Consider the following 14,481-nt stretch of genomic DNA (forward strand, 5'->3'; position numbering starts at 1 on the left):
TCAGTCACCGTGAGAAATGGGTTAAGTAATATGTATTCGCCAGCAAGTGGCATTTGAGACCCTCTGCTACACCTGAGGGGAACAACTGCCAAAGCGGTGTCAGTAATGCCAGGGTTGGCAGGAGAACCCCCGAGGGAATCCCAAAGGGAAGTTCTTCACAGGGCCTCCCCAAACACACGTGCGAGCCTAGCAAGAGTGCTGCTTGCAAGCTGCTTCAACAGGTTGCAAAGCGCCTGACAGGACCATCGTCAGCGTGAAACAGCACCTCCTCAGGACCCGCATGGGATTTTGAAGCACGCTCAGGCTAAAAGCCATCCGCATGTAAGGGAGTGACAACTATGCTTTAATCAGAAAAAAAACCTTAATCAAATACATGAAGCAGATATTTAAGATAAAGTCAAATAAATGAGGAATAGTTAAGAAGGCAATGACAACTGACGTGCAGTGAAGAAAGGGGAACAGGAAGGGACGACACACATTTATATACATTAGACTGTGTCAAGATTGGACTGTGGCTGTTATGGACACTCATTCCCTGTGGTTCATGGGATATGCAGTCTTTGATATTTTTTCTTTCATACGTTCTTGAAGAATGCTTATTTAATAAAGTGAAGAAAGAAATGCATAATCCTCACCCCTGGTCCTGACACAGAGTATCAGACTTTATTCTCATATGGGTGAGGATGATAGTATGAATTTAAAGAAAATGTGCTCTCATTGTAGCTTCTGGAGCACCTTCCACAACCTCTGTATGAAAATTATGAGATAATAGTTTTCTCTCAAACATGGTTCATCAAATCCCAACAGAGGTCAGCACTTTTCACAAGGTACAATCACCTGAGAACACACACAAATTCCTAAAATCAGCATAGCATCACCAACAATTGACTTATATTGTGACTAAATCTTCAATCACCCTTTATATGTGTTCCTTTTTGTGACCCTCAAAACTTAGCATTCACTACATTGCATTTCAATGAGGGCCTTGTTGATAAGTCCAAGAATAGGGGCCACAAAATGTTGTCCGTCTTATGGCCAGACAATCAAGGATTTTGTGACCCCCCTCTATGCTCCTGAATATCAGGGGTTTTCTAAATTCATTTTCTGGATGCAAGGATGATGTCCCTAAGTCTTCTAATAGCTTGCACAACATATTGTTCTTGTTGTGGCCCGACAACCAAGATTGATTAGCCCCTTTAATGGCAAGTCAGATCATATCTGAACAACAACAGTCCAGATGTACCATACTTTTTAACCCCCTTCATGTCGAATTGGAGCTTCTCTTTAAACAACAATTTTACGAAAACATTTTCACAGATTTACACCAAATCACAAATAGTATGCTTTCCGACAAAAGTTCTAATTTTTCCCAAATTTGGTGTAAATCAGCAGACTCCTGTAGATGAGGTCCCCGGGATAACGGTTTGTTGCTGGCCCCCAGAGCCATAGGATGGCTCGGGGAGGGGACCACACTCCCCCTCCCCAAAAAACACTTTGGTCTTGTGGGGTGGGACCCTGGGACCCCTGAGTGCCTCTGGTAGGGAGACCACCTGCCACCCCCTAAAAAGTGTTTCAGCCACAGAGGATGGGGATTCCCGGGACCCTTCCATGCGTCAGGGGGTTGGATCCACCCCTCCACAAAACAAATGCTTCATTTCCCCAAGTGGCTTTTAGAGGCAGTGTGGGGTCACCCTCCTTGGGCTGCCAAAAGGCCCTGGAGAACACCATTCCAAGGGGATGATTTTTTTGGGGGGATGGAGTCTTAGGGACCCCCTCCCTCGGCAAGGTAAGGGCTACAGGTGCCTGATCCCCCTGTGCCTAAACATTTTTTCAGGAGGGGTTGCGGGGCCCCACTCCTAGAGCCATCCAGTGATCCTGGGGACCCCATCCTCAGGGCCCAATTGCAGCAGTGTCCCGGGTACCCTATTCCACCGGACACTGCAGTTTCCTGCCTGCATGAGCATGGACAGGGAGAATTTCAACTCCCTGTCTGTGCTCTTGCCGGCAGGGAGCACAGGTTTGGTCCTGCCTGGCGGGAGCAGAGAAAAACTGCTCTCGACAGGCAGGAGCAAACAGATGGAGCAGGGCTCTTGCCACACCGCAACGGGTTTGGGCTTGGGAGCTGGCAGCTTTCGAGATTATAAAGTAAAGGGCTGTTTTGAGATCATATCTTTCATTAACTGTAATACTCAGAAATGTGAGTATTTGGTGATTTGTGTATGCTAGAAGCAATACATAGGGTCTACAACCAGTAAACTGAAGGAGAGATGGAGAGAACTTACCCTGGCACTTACGAATAGAGATCTTAAGTATGCAATGGCAGATCATTTTCTGAAAGCCTACTCCCCGAGAGAAATAGATGGGGTCACTCTTATTAGAATAGTACAGGTCAAGTTGGTAAGGAAAGGAGATAACATTAGGAAGTTAGCATGGATGAGGGAAACGTATTGGATCAATAAGTTAAAGACAAATTTCAGTGGAGCTGAATCTTGATAGAGAACTACACACATTATTGTAACAGGATGCAACTAGGAAGCAAAAAGAGTGTGGCACCTGGTAGCGAGAGTTGTCTTACAGGGAAGGGGGCCCCTAGAAATGGTAAGGATTGAAAAAGGATTTGAAGTCTACTTCTTGAGTGGGTATATGAGTAGTAGGTACGGAATGTGTGTATATCTCTCCGGAGGAATGCAATAGCAATATGATGTATGTGAAACTTAACATGAGATTGATGTGGATGTCAATATGCTCTGGTTACAGTAGCACAGTGGTCAAGAGAATGTATAACCTATATATGTAGTGTGTAGTGTTTCATGCCATATAATCAAGGTGGAGGGGAGTGAATGTTAATTTGTGAGATAGTGAATTAACAGTAAGTAGTAGATGTGAATTAATTTATTGTACTGTTTAGAAAATGAAAATAAGTTATTTATAATTAGCTGGTGTCAGCATCATAGCACGGGCTGTCAATGTTCAGTTCTTTTTTAGTTAGAATGAACAATAGAACAGTGTGTTAAATGAGAACGATTTGGGACATTTCAACTGGTGTGGAATTCCCAGGAGGAAAGCAATGGTTTGTAAAGCTATGCTTACGAGATATAACCCAATTTATGGGATGTTGGTGAGATTTAAAACACAATAGCGTAATGGAATGGAGTGAATGAGATATATGGATGAGACAAACAGGGTTTGAGCCCTGATGTTGTGAGATGATGCAGTCAGCTGACTTTTAATTTCATTTTATGTTATGGGTTAGATTTGAAATTGGTTAAAGGAGGGCATGATTTGCAATGTGGTTAAAAAATAGCATATTGGATTTGATGTGGAGTTCCCAGGAGGGATTTATTAGTCATACAGAGGTATATTTTAAGAGATATAAGGGCATATTTAGGCAAGGGGGCTCAAGAACGACGCAAAACCTAGGTTGGATTTATCATGCCATGAAAGGCCACCTTTTGTGGCTTTCCATTGCTTGATAAATCCAGAGCAATGCAACCAGCACAAATCGCTGCTTTGCATTACTCTACCTCAGGGAGGCGTTCCATTGGTGGAGCTTGGAAGTTCCCATGCACACACCCATGGATTTTGACACATTCCCAAATTTACCAATACTGGTAAACATTGAATGGGTCAAAATGCTACGCCTCCCCAGGTGAGATGTAACAAGGAGAAAAATCTTTATTTATCCCCAAATGTATTTGCAACCCAAAACAGGATCCTATCTATAACTACCCAGTGGCAGCTGAATTTCTCTGTGTCAATATTAACATTTTGACCCCTCCAAAAAAAAAAAGAAATTCAGCACTAGCTATAACTTGCACCGCTTATGACTTCACACATGACATGTTCTATGATATCACTTATGACATGCCTGATGACATCTCAAATTACATTACTAATTACTGATGACATGATCCAATGAGTGTGTTGGTTTGTTTCATAATTTACATAGTGGCAGGAAAGTATGATATTACTTATCTACCTTATTGTGTACAGCTTGGGTCCAGTTAATGGGTGTAAGTGTTTACAAAACATGTGCTTCTAATGCACCATTGGTGTGTAAAAGTATTGAACATGTTATAAATCTTTGTATTCAAGTGTAACCCTGTGTGCAGGTGACAGTTGACTTGTGTTCATAATGTTCCACACACATTTTTTGGTTCTACAGAAAAACGGAAACAGTTTCTAACCGAAAATCAATTCTTTGTAGTAGATAATAAATTTTGTATGCAGCCTTGACTTATTAAAGAGAAACATGTCAGCATTGCAATTTCTACTTCACATAGAAGACTGCACCAGAGTCTGACCTATGTACATGTGCTTGTATTGTGTTGCTTCAGAAGATGGTCTATCGTTATAGTTTTTACCACATTATGAAGAGTGCAGGTAGTATGGTCTTTAGCACCTTCAGATCTTGGTCATTTTTTTAGAAAATCGTGTCTTTTTTTACAACTGTTGCAATTAATTTACACTGTTCTTCGTAGATTATTTTTAATACTCTATGGTGTATTTCTCATGGGAATTTCACTGTGTGCAAATAGTGTAGTATAGAATAAACTCTCTCTATAGAGTAAATACAGTTTCCAGTACCCAAGTCTCTACTGATATCAAATTCATATATCAATGTAAGTTTGTTGAGTGTCAGGGGTTTGATACAGATAAAAGCTGTAAGTAGTAGGGCATATGTTTCGGCATTGACAAGCACTATTTTTAGAATCTTGGCTTTCTGTGATGGAACAGCTTACTCAATGAGGGTTTCCCATATATCAGTGGTTGATTGTTAATGTGAACTGTGCCACCTGTAAAGTGTATGGTAGTGAGTCAATGTTGCACATAATGCTTGCTTTCTATACCTAAGGGAGTTGCACCTGTAATGGCACTAACAATGCCTGATATTCTCCTGAACTATTTTGTACTTACTGTCAAACCTCTAATGCTATAGTTATTTATACATCAATGTGTGGGAAAACAAAGCTTGGGCGATGTCATCAGTGTTGTAATCAATGATGTCATTTGATATGTCATCAGTGATGTAGAAAGACGGCTATTTATATAATAAACTAAAAAGAGGTACACCATGTAAAGGAATTACAGAGTCACAAATGACACCCTAAATGCTCTCTTTTGTTGTAGTGTGGATGAGTGGTTAGGCATATCAGAGGGTAGTGCTAAGCATGCAATACACACACATAGGCAGTAGGTGAGGTGCACATCCAATAAAGAAATCCAGCACCAATTTATAAAGATAACATGTACTTTTATATAAATTTAGATGCCAGGATCATTGGAAAAACATGAGTACTGTCTTGAGTTATGGATTTTTACAGTTTTCAAAAGTCGATTCGCATTTTTCTGTAGCTGCAATGTTACCCTATGGGAGAGAAAACATATATGGAAAACAGGTACTCCACAGCAACTTACAGGATTGTTCACCAGGTCTTAAGGTGAGTATGGGGCAAGGTCCAAGGCCACACCAACAGGTCACTTGGGGAGGCTCTGGGACGTTCGAGTTCAGAGGTATGTTAAGTTGTCAGGTGTCCCATTCACTTCAATTAGGAATGGTCTGGTTACAAAGATGCTGCAGGGAGGGACTGGAAATCCAGTCTGGGTGAATCACCAAGGGGGTTCAGTTCTTGCAATGCTCAGGGACGTAGGGACACCAGTGGTCTTCTTCTCCTCCGTCCGTGACGGCTGGGTCAAGAGGTATCTTGGACCATCGGATTTCCGTCACCGGTGGCGGTTGTGGTAGAGGGGGCCCACTGAAACTGGCAGCAGGCGTGGACTGGGGATCCAGTCTGACCAAATCAATAAGTTGGCTCAGGTCTCACGAGGACCGGGGGCAAAGGTACACCAGTGGTCCTCTTCTCCTCCGTCCGGGGTGGCTGGGTGCAGAGGTGCAATGGACTATCTTGTCTCAATCACCGGAGGCGGTCGCTGTAGCGGGGGCTGCTGCAAAGAGGCTGCAATCACTTTCTTGAAGTCAACAGTGGGCGAACTGAACATGGGCTTCATCTCTGGAGGGCCTATAAACCACGCTGACACCATTGGCCCACTTCAGCTTGGGCTAGGTGACACAGGTGCAGTGGTGCTGTCCGGCGCTGGGTTTTGGCTGTCCTGATTCCTCTCAGTTGATTTTAAGTTGCCTGCAGATGCAGGAAAGCAGCCCCTCCGCTCCGAGGGAGATTCTTCTGGTGATTTGCGAAGCACTGGCAGCTCTCTGTGTTTCTTGGAGTCTGCACAGCCGCAGGACAGATCAGTTTCTCCACAAGGGTCAGGTGCAGCAGGCAAGTTGGCAGGGTTGGTGCCAAGTCAGTCATGCTCCTTGGTTCTCAGGTCGGTAGTCTTCCTTGTTCATTTCTTCTTTTGTATCCAGTGGTAATCTGATTTTCTGGTGCCAAGGGCTACCCTATATACTGAGTTTAGGGGTGCTAGAGGAGTGTAGGGTAGTAGCCAATGGGCTACTTACCCCAGGGGTCACTACACCACCTAAATGACCACTTTCTGTGGGAAGTGGCTTAACCCTGTCCCAGAGTTCCTAGTTCTGCCATCAACAAGATGGCAGTCTTTTATATTTGGTGTCCACATCAGGCAGCTCACCTTAGGGATGGAACCAGCCTGAGGGGTGGACACGCCTCTCTGACTCCTAATTTTTCCTCCTATCCAGGTGCCAAATGGACCCTGGGTTAGGGAGGCCAGCATCTCCTCCTCTGAGGGAAGCCAGATCTGCACACCAAGCATGGTGAGCTCTCTGAAGTCTCCTGCCTTGAAATGCAGATGTACAGGTCATCCTGTTGGGAGGGGTAAGTTAACATACCTGCCAGAGCAGGCTTTGTCCCTGACTGCCTGAGAGTGGAGGCTCCCACCCTTGGGGTCAGAAACATGCCTGTTGGAGGCAAGGTGGCTAAAACTAGTGGGTCAGTACACGAGCAGCTGATAGTTTTCCTATTCTGTAAATTATGGGGCATATTTAAGAGCCCCTAGTGATTCTTGTGCCACATTAGCATGATTTTTTATGCTAATGTGGCCCAACGAGGCCAAAATGGACTTTGAGGATTAGTGGCAATGTTTTTATTCTAATCGTGCAAAGCTCCGAACTAGCATCAAAACTTTTGCTGCTAGTTCCCTAACTACTGCCATTGTGCACCGTATCCTAGATACGCGCACGCATCATGGCATTAGGGGGGCCGTAAGGCGTGCCAGAAAATGTATGCTGCACTAGGTGCAGCGCCACTTTTCTTAAATCTGTATATATATATATTCACTTAAAAAAACAAAGGTTACAGGAACGTTATAGTTTGGCTCACATTTCAAACTACAAAACCATGGAAATTCAGCTGTTATAGTTAGAGGTATTTCAAGTATCTATAACTCGTGCCCTAAGGTAACCATATCTTGCGCCCTCGCCATGCACAGTTTTCTCATCAATAATTTTACTACAAATGTTACAGTAATATTATTATTGATTTTATAAAAGATATCTCACTGATGTTATAAAAGATGTCATGTGTGCTGTAATATCTGTGATAATTAGCAGCAGAAAGAACCCACTCATCACAGTCTCTACTTGAAATATTGCACTCGAAATAAGCAAGGATGCAAACACCTCCATCAAGGTTTACAGATAACTTTTTAAGGTAGAAATATATAGAAAAAAACATTTGCTTTGCCTTGACCATACGCAAGAAATTAGGATGATTAGTACTTAAGAGAAGTGTACCTTCAACTTGGGCACCTACTTTGTCTATATCTGTAAGCTCCCATCCAACACCCCCCACCTGCAGGAGCCTACACGCAGGGAGCTGCTGGAAATGCAGCTCCCCGTACGTAGGAGCTAAATATTCATCTCTCTCCTGTCTGCATGTCTGCAGGCAGGGAAAGATATTAAAACTCTGCTTCCTGCAAGCAGAAGCATTTTAACACCTCATGCTTGCTGGAAGAAGAGTGTTTGCTTTTGCTTGGCAGGAGCCGTCACAGCTCCCGCCAAGCAAAAGCAAACATCTGTCTCCTGAAGGTGGGCACTCTGGAGATAGCAGGAACTGGCCCTGGAGGGTGGTGGTCCCCAGGGCCATATATGGCTCCAGAAGGGGGACCGTGTGGCCCCCCTCCTTTGTTCTTCATGGGCTGTCCCTGGGGAGGTGGTGGTCCAGGAGGGGGGCCGCATGGCCCCTCCTTCTTTTAAAAAAAATAATTGGCCCCAAGAAGGAGGTGGTCTTCGGGCCAAGGGTTTACATGGACCTCCTCTCTAATGTTTATTTTAGCCTCTGAGAGGTGCTAGTTCCTGGGGGAGTGTGTTGGGGGGGAGGTACACACACCCCCCCTATATAATTTTGCCTTCATAGCCCCGGTGAGGTGGTGGTCTCCACGGTCCAGGGAGGGGGTCCGTGTGGCCCTGCTGCTTAAGCTCTGGAAGGTGGTGGTCCCTGGGGCAATATTAAGCCCTTGGGGGGAGCCATGTGCCCCCCTACATTTTTTTAAAATAAACTCTGCATGCCTCCAGGACCCTGCCCACCCAGGCGTTACAATTATAACAAGCACGGGAAACCATGCTTGTTTTGTTTTTTCAAATTTGTGATGATATTCGTAGATATCGCTGTGAATTTTTAAAAAATGATTTTTTGTCCAGTTATGGTCCCAGGGGCATCCTAGGACCAAGGATAATGGGTTGAGGTATTCGTACCCATCCCCCTTTACTCTTTTTTGCACTTTTATTTTGGGACTTGGCTGAAGCGGGTCTCAAAATGGCTGCCATCACTTCCTGGTTGAAGTGTTGGCAGCCAATCAGATCTCTGCACAAGATTGGACTATTAATGAATTATTCACGCTTCTAGACATACTAATTTTGATTTTCTTTAAAATCTCAAAAAACTACTGAATAGATTTGCACCAAATAACAAAAGGCTTGCTTTCTGGACCAAGAGCTACCTTTCTGCAAAATGTAGTGTAATTCTGTCCAGCGGTTCGGGCTGTAGTTGTATCTAAAATCTCTATGGGAATTAACATGTGAAACACACTTTTTTGACTTTCTATGCACAACAAGACCAAACTTGACACTTTTTTGGAGAAAATTTCATGAAGATTCGTCAAACAGTGCCAAAGATATAGTCAAGTAAAAAAAATTTTTTTATGGAAACTGGGTCCTAACTATAACTACCTCCTGGCGACTACGTGTGTATAGATGGATAGATAGATAGATTTGTATTGTGAACCTGTTATAGGGTGGAGAGACAGCTAAACATAAATCTAACTATGAATATTTGGATTAAGTGAGGATACTTCATTCATTGCAAATTATATTTCTTGATGTGCATAATCATTTGAAGAGGGTGGTGGGCAGGAGTAATTCTGTTTTGTGTACTTGAAACATTTCTTGTGCCTCAGACCTTGAGTTAATGAACCGTCTGTTCAATGCTTATTTTTTTCATCCTTCGAGACCAGAATCTAATTTAAATCTGTTGGCCACCTCCCGTGGGGACAAGCTAAAGAAAGAATCGTTGAAAAAAAAAACATTAATGAATGCCGGTGTGTGATCTTGAGGCTCAAATCGTTATTTTTTTCTTTTTTTATATCCTTGTTACACAGATTCTCTCTTTGCCCTTTGTAATACTGAATATTGAGACGGGCCTACGCTTTGCTCCCATTTCACCACTAATTTTGAGAAGATTGCAGATGATAAAATGCAAGCAAATATGTGTTTAAGTTTAATAGTTTTATTAAGCATGTTGCTGAAATACAAAATTGTATTAACAATAGAAACGTAAAGTGATAACAATTAGGAAAGAACGGGGAAATGTATCATTCAAGAGAGGTCATATCTGCAGCCACATATTTCTCTTATTACAAGTGGCTTCTTAATTACGGAGAGGCCGGTAACAGCTGTAATGAGTGCCTAGGGTCAATGCGGGAGAGATGACTTGTAAAGGATGTCATATAATGAATTCACGGGTCAACATTCTCAGACTGCATAGTTAAAGGCAGAGCCATGGAGTGATACTTGAATGTCACCTTACGAACCTGAAAAGGAGAACAGTTACCGATGGGTGTGGTTCAAGTCTGCGCAACATAACAGGTTGTTGCATGATCAGACAGCAGGCCGGATGAAGATGGACTGCATACTTCCTCATCAGGCCAGTCACTTCTGTTGATTTGTTTTTCGTAGGTAGGACCAGATGTGTTCAAAATTGACTTTGACCCTTGGTGAGAGACCTACGAATTGTTTTTTTTTATTCAATGTACGTTATCTTCCAATTCCGTTATTAAAAGTACGATTGGACATCTCCTGTTTTCCCTAGGAGGGTGATTGTTTTTAAGGCACGCATACTGAGGAAGTCCGTGTGCATAGATACGGGAGTGTTTGAGTTTATTGAATGCATCTGTAGGTCCCAGAGGAAGAAAAGTGGTATGGAGCGGAATGTGCAGTATGATGGAAGGGACCACTTTCTAGACGGATTGGAGGCCGCTGCATGTAAAGACAGTATGCTCAAGTATTATCCTTCTATTGTGACACGTCCTGTGGACTCCTGACCCTTAAGGACTCTTCAGTGTAGTTTTTCGACCATCTAGAGTTCACAAAGGCTTTGATCTTCAAGCGGGAGGAGTTTCTTAAAATGTGGGAGTCTAGTATGGAAGAGATAGGGTTATTGTTGTGCATTTGGTATACAAAGGGAGAAGTCTAGAAAGCATTAATTGTAGCTTTGGCAAAATTGTTAGCTTCAAAATGTAGGGTGAAAAATGGGCTGTGTGTGGAGAGTGTTTCAAACTGTTGTTTCATATGATTTCATTAAATATATGAACTTCTTTGTTTATCCAAACAGGTCATCTTACGTTATTAGTTCAATTTAAAGTTATTGTTATACCATATGGCTTCTTGATGCCATTCTGCTCTAAGCTTGGTGGGCCTTTTCTCCAATGCTTTCTCCAAAACTAACCTTCTCACCATTAAACTATAAGAGTCGTTCTGGGGCTTACAGTGCCTGGAAAACTAAATATTTGATCCTTATAACAGATTTGTTCATTGCTTAAAAAACTTATTAAACTGTTGCATGGCGCTGGATCATATTTTGATATTTATTGGTAGGGCTTTGTTTAATTAAAAGGCAAGTGCCTTGTTTTTCAGTTTTACTCATACAGACAAGGACAGTTTTTTTTACCATTCATACACTAAAACTTAAACCTTATTGAGAACTCACATGAATCTGAGGATCGGTTTGAGTGATAACCAGACTCCTTGTTTGTAACATCCTCAGAGCCTGATTTTTAATTACTTCAAGCTGTATGTATGGAGGGATGCCCATGTGTCTGGCAACCCTTCCATATCATGCCTATTTTTCATATATCCACGTGTGTACTCGGAAGAGCTTGGATTTGTGGAGTGTGAAGAGTTTGAACCCTATTGGTCTGATTATGAGTTCCTTGAGATATTCTGACCCATGCGTAAACTCATGTTTACCCGTAGGTCAGAATTATGAGTCTGAAGATATTTTATACATCTGATGTGTTAAAAAACTCAAACTTCATTAACTTTCGTCAGGTCAAACCGGCTGAAATTTGACAGGGGAAAACATACAGTATTTACCATGTAATGCGGATTTTGGTGTTCAATGCAAGTTTTCCCCTTTAACTCATTATAGGTGTTATTTATTGCACCTGATAAATAAACTACCTTGTGATGTGGTTATTTATATGGACAATAAATAATGCCTTAGCTCATAATCAGGCCCTAAGTCTCTAATTTAGGATACTGTTTTAGTTCTATATATAACTCGTGTGAACCAAGGAATGTGATCCTCCCAGTAGATTTCTTGTGGCCCACAGACCCGTCTAGATAGCCCGTGAGCCTGCTCAGAGGAACATACAAACAGGGGTTCCAACCTTTAGGCTATTTCAGAGGGACTGGGCAGTACAGAAGCTTCTCCTTTCTATCAAAGAGCCTAGAGGTATATTTGTAGCTGGGGCTGATCTTAGAAGCATATTTAGAAGAGCCATGTGCCACCCACCGGTGTGTCACTTTTTGTGACAGGCCAACAGATCATAGTGCAGGCCCACATCTACAAGGCCATGCAAAGCCACTTTGCGTGGCTCTTCATGGTCTTGTAGATATGGTGTAGATATGGTGTAAGGCAATGCAGCGCAAGTTGCTGCTTTGTCTTACCCTGCGTCAGGGAGGCGTACCATGGGCGTTGCAGTGGGTGTTCCCAAGCAACACCCATGGGTTTTGACGCATTCCCAGATTTACCAGAATCTGTAAACCTGGGAATGCTTCAAAACTGTATGCCTTCCCAGGGCAGGAGGAACGAGGAGAAAAGTTTTCATGTCTCCTCGTTATTTCTTCTTTCTATGTGTGCTACATTGTGCAGCAGACATAGAAAGAGGAAAATCCATCTTTGGATTGTTTTTGTGCAGGAAAGTGTACTTTCCTGCACAAAAACAATCCTGCCAACAACACAGACATCCTTGCACCATGGTGCAAGGGTGCCTGCGTTGGCGCTATGCAGCAATTTGTGTGCTAGCGCAGGGGGGAAGGACAGACGTGCACATTATCTTGTAAATATAGTGCATTTAAGCTGCTGCTGTCCTTGTTCTGCCTGTTTTGTGTATTACATAAGCATGCAATGCTCCGATCCCTGCAGCAGTACATCTCTAGTTCTTGTGAAGGAAGCTTGCACTGCTGTTACGGGTGCTGTACCTGCTTTGCCGGCAGTGGATGAATAGACTGGTGCTGTCCGTGCTGTACCTATGTGTGTGAGTAAAGCTTGCAGTGGAGCTGCTTATGCTGTACCCGTTTCGTGTGTTACGCTGTGGCTGCCTTATGCAGGGCCGGCTCTCGTGCTTGTGGCACCAGGTGCGACAATTTCTTTTTGCGCAGGCCCTACCCCATAACCTCCTCCTCAGGTTCCCTCACTACCACAGGGGCAAAAGTGCCCCTCACCTCTCCTCAGCCCCCCTCTCACATACATTTCATGTGAAGCGCTGGTAAAAGCTGGCTTTACTAATCCACTCCGCTACCCACATAAAATACAGATCTGTTCTTTGCAGGTGCAACTTTATGGGGAGTCAAAATTCCCATGTGACAAAACTCCAATCTCTCACCATAGCAGGAACATTAACCACAAGAGTTATCTTGACTATTTTATTGCTGCCTTAAAGCTGGGCACACAAGGAACTTTGCATCAGGTGTTTTTAAATTGTAAGCACAGAGCCCCTCTGAGGTAAATGCCCCCCTCCAAGTTAGCGCCTAGTGCGGCCGCAACAGTCGCATACCCCTAAAGCCGGCCCTGGCCATATGGTAGCTGTTCCGTTGAGCCTGAAGAAACATTTTCAAAATATGAAAACGTGCTATTGGCTTTGCCAATGTTTGGTTACTGCGCTCTGGAATCAGAGCAGTCTTTACGCAAGGTTTTTTCATCGAGGAAGAGGAAGAAGAAATGCATCGGTGATACATATCAGCGCGCTGACACACGGAGATCAAATTCCACTTACCGAAGTGAGTTTCATTATATTCATATAGCAACGCTAAACGAGTAACTTTTCAGTCGGCACAACCAGCAGGGCAGGTTCTGGAAGTCAGAAGCACGGCAGCTGGAGAGATAACTCAGCACACGGTGATCGGTCCACGCCCGTGCACAACAGAACAGGTGTGGAACGGTCTTTTGTCGGTTCTGTTGGTCTCTTCCAAGGTGGAGTGATACATCTAGGTATATGCATTATTACTTTTTCGAGTGCACGCCCGTATTAAGAGTAGATGCCTTTTATCCAGTGTACGTTTGTTTGTCTACGGTTAGTGAACAACGAAGACTTTGGGTCAAAGGAAACATCACCAGGGAGTGGCGCCCACTTCCCTTTCACTCTGACTGGTGTCTGTGCCACACCCTGATGCCTACCTGCACTCTTTGAGCCCTATTGAGGAAGCCATTGAGGTCGTAAATCAGATTTCCAAGCTCAAATGGTTGGTTTTACAACCCCATGAAATTCTCAAAAGCTCACCTTTAAATCATAAATAGGGCTCCAAGTTATATGGCATTTTATTTAACATTTCCATTTGTATTTATCCATACTTATTTTATGCTAATTTTACCTGTGGTATTCTCATTTTTTAGGTTTTGTGAAAAAAAATGAAGCTGAAGTATGTGTATTTCTACAATAACCAGTAAATGTGTACTCATGCCTGAACACTTGACAGGGTTTCAATGATATAAGCACACTCAGATGATAAAATATGCACTTATAAGACAACATGGACGTTTTAGTATCAAAGCTGTGCAAATAAACTGTTTTTTAAGGCTCTTTACTAAACTTCCTTCATGTGTTTTTTAGCCCCCCTGCCTGCCAGTCCACATAGCTGTTGACCTTACAGACATGACTGACAGCACTTAAAACACTCAAATACAATCCAATTCTTGTTTGTATCCACATTTAAAAATAAGTACAAACAGGAAAATAAATGGTTTTCTGTCTGTATTTCTGAGAAAGTCAACCTGTTAGCATGTT

The 14,481-nt window shown here is 43.0% G+C and overlaps 1 protein-coding gene across 4 annotated transcripts in view; it reads left to right on the forward strand.

Annotated features, from left to right (window-relative positions):
* The window catches only part of PKIB (cAMP-dependent protein kinase inhibitor beta), a 467,775-nt gene that overhangs the window by 362,119 nt on the left and 91,175 nt on the right, over window positions 1-14,481 (forward strand). Inside the window, exon 1 of one of the 4 annotated variants that reach the window (XM_069235407.1) lies at window positions 13,544-13,688. The exons of the other annotated variants lie outside the window; for them this stretch is intronic. The gene's annotated coding sequence lies outside the window, so the exon portion shown is untranslated. Of the gene's footprint in view, window positions 1-13,543; window positions 13,689-14,481 lie in introns of those variants that run through there. 4 annotated transcript variants of the gene reach the window in all.

The sequence above is a fragment of the Pleurodeles waltl genome, chromosome 5 (genome assembly GCF_031143425.1).
Source record: "Pleurodeles waltl isolate 20211129_DDA chromosome 5, aPleWal1.hap1.20221129, whole genome shotgun sequence".
Classification (NCBI taxonomy): domain Eukaryota; kingdom Metazoa; phylum Chordata; class Amphibia; order Caudata; family Salamandridae; genus Pleurodeles; species Pleurodeles waltl.